A 3,241-nucleotide genomic window follows, 5' to 3' on the forward strand; every position below is an offset into this window, starting at 1 on the left:
GTGAGTGTTTTACCTACAAAAATTTAAGTGTACCAGTATCATGCAATGCTTAAAAGTTGTATCTAGAATTTGGGATATCTCATTGTTGTGTCTAAGAATCAAGAGTCCATTGAGTATCTGCCATATTTCCAGGCATTTGTCACAGTGCTAAAGGTGAAGCAGGAAAGTTCTGCCCACATTGGGAAACATAACACTCAAAGCTCTGGATAACCATGTTAAACTTGCACAGAGCTTTCCATCGGGGATGTTATATCACATTAGAAAAATATGCTATCTGAGCTGGAGAGAGGACTCGGTGATTAAGAGCACTGGCTGCTCTTGCAGAGGACCCAAATTCGAATTCCAGCACCCACATGGTGGCTAACAACTGTCCATAACTCCAGTTTCAGGGGACCCAATGCCTTTTTTTGGCCTCTGCAGACTTTGCATGATACAGGTGCACTTATATACATGCAGCCATAACACTCATACACATAAAATAAAAATAAGCAATTTTTAAAGTTAAAAATATGTGGTGGCGCACGCCTTTAATCCCAGCACTCTGCACCATAGAGGCAGGCAGATCTCTGAGTTGAAGGACAGCTGGGGATACAGGGAGACCCTGTCTCAAAAAGATGGAGAAAAAAAAATGCTGTCATTTTTCATATGTTCAAAGATTTTTATCATCGTAGATAGTAATCTGATTTGGAAAGGTATGGACCTAGATTAACCTGATTTTCCCTACAGTTGATAATGTGCTAATTGTCAAACTTCAGCATTTGGCTGACTTCTGGAAACTGCACACTGGTCTTAGAAGATTTTTGTGTGAGTAATATATCTACTTAAGTTAAAAGATAACAGCAGTTTTAAAATAGGCAAAGAACAAAAGCCTTTCATGGTTTTGTCATCTGCTTATTACCCATTCCAATTTCTATTTATAGTATGGTAGTTTGTCCCCTGTGAGCACTGACTTCAGAACAAGAAACCTACTGGCAAACTTTGAGTGTTTTATGCTCCAGGCTTTAGGCAGAGGGAAATGAGAAGTATGATAAAATCAACCCAGCTCTGCTGGCAAGTGAGACATTCCTTGGTGGAAAGATCAGTCAAATATACTGCCAGATTGAAAAACTCCTCCTGCCTCAGCCTCCCAAGGGCTGAGATTATAGTTTGAGCCACCATGCCACCTGGCTTTAAAGATACTTGTGATAATATTTAGGGGCCACCTGGATTATCCAAGATAATATGCAATGACCCTTTATTACATCTACAGATTCCCTCTTTTCAATTGAAGGTAGCATCACAGGTTTGGGATTTGGATATAACATGTGGGAGCTGTTAGCAGGCTACCATGGTGTTACTAATCTCACAATAACAAACCAGCCTGAGTCTACTCCAGACCCAAAACATTCTAAAGTAACAGAGCTCCCTAAAGACTGAGCAACTGAGAAAGCTTTGGATTGAAACTACTCTCCAGGGATTCTGAGCAAGCCTGGGATTCGGGGAGACACGAGTTGCCGAGGTCCAGTCGACTGATTCCACGGTTCGAGATAGTATACAAAGGGTTGCTAACCATCGTCATCCAACGGAGGGTCTCCTGCTTGTGTGATACACATTGTTTTTCACATTTTTCATTTCCACTGCTTGTGATTTAAGGAGTGATATAAACAATTTATAAGATTTTACTTCTGCCCTGTCTTATTTACTGCTAGGATTGGCTTTGTTGTAAAGCTTTATTTTCTTAATATTTTTAAATTATTATATATGTCTTTGTATCAGTGCCTGAGGAGGGCAGAGGCCTTGGACCCCCTGGAGCTGGAGTTACAGATGGTTGTGAACCATCTTACATAGATCTTGGGAACTAAACTTTAGTGCTTTGCAGGAGCAATGCACATTTTTTAAATATTTTTTATTTTTATTTTATGTGTATGTGTGTATTCCCTGCATGTAAGTGAGTGCACCCATGTCCTGCAATGTTCACAGAGGACAGAAGAAGCTGTTGGATCCCCCTGGAACTGGAGTTACAGACAGTTGTTAGCTGCCATGTGGGTGCTGGGATTCAAACCCGGGTCTTCTGTAAGAACAACCAGTGTTCTTAACTGTTGAGCCATCTCTCCAGCCCCCAGCAGTGCACATTCTTAACCTCTGAGCAGTCAATCTCTCCAGCCCTTTTTGTTTTTAGAAAGGTATGCTGGATGTGGTGGCAAATGCCTGTGATCTCAATGCTTAGGAGTGGAAGACAGAAAGAGACCAGCCTTGGCTGCATAGCAAGTTCCAGGCCAGACTGGACTACATTAAACCCTGTCTGGAAAAAGGAAGGGGAAAGCAGGTTACAGTTGTGGCTCAGTAAGCTTTTGCCCAACTAATAAAATTGACCTCAAGTTTCAAAAAAGAAAATTTAAACGACCCCATCTGGTGGGCTATGTATAGTTCAGTGATAAAGCTCTTCCCTAGCATGTGTGAAGCCCTGGGTTTGGTCCCCAGCACCACTGAACAAGTTCAAACTAATTCATCCCAACAATTTGGGGGCTTTTTAGAGGGAGGAATGTACATCCAACATTAGGGTAGGATCTGTCTGCATAATCACTTCTTGAAGGTGATCTTCTAGTCGCCTATTTACCCACTGTTTTCAAGTAACAGTATAAAGAGATTTTAACTAGTTGCATGGTTTACATGTTGAAGTTGCAATCTTAAATATTCCCAAAAGTTGAGTCGGACATTAAAGGAATACTATTAACCACTAATATGCCACTAATTTTATTCCACCAGTACTTTGAAAGAGACTGTCACCAGAGGAGGAAGTGGCAACAACCCACTGTGCTTCCCCATTATTTCTGGACCAGTAGAGGAAACTGCTCAAGGTCCTGACAGGATATGGTGAATAATGACAGGTGTCAATTAAGAACTTAGTTGCCCTAGGCCCCTTTTCTAGGGAGAACAAAGAGCACAGGTCTCTGGGGTGTCACTCCAACAGGGTGACTATAAGATGGCACACACGTCAGCCCTGAAAAGCTGAGATTGCCAGCGCCACCTTTTCCACTTCTGTCAAAAGATTGCCAGGTGCATACTGTCCATCTACCTGAGGCCACTACGGGGAAAGTTGGATTTCCAAAACTTAGTTACTTCTAAAACACACTCAGGAGCAATGGAAGTCATCACAGTTGGCACACCTGTTTTATCCCACTTTGGAAAAGGTAATAAATTTTAGGAACAGAAAGCCTCTTTATTATTTTTATTTTGTGTATATGGGTGGCAGAGGCAGAGA

Source organism: Nannospalax galili, unplaced genomic scaffold (assembly GCF_000622305.1).
Source record: "Nannospalax galili isolate Female #2095 unplaced genomic scaffold, S.galili_v1.0 scaffold463, whole genome shotgun sequence".
Taxonomy (NCBI): domain Eukaryota; kingdom Metazoa; phylum Chordata; class Mammalia; order Rodentia; family Spalacidae; genus Nannospalax; species Nannospalax galili.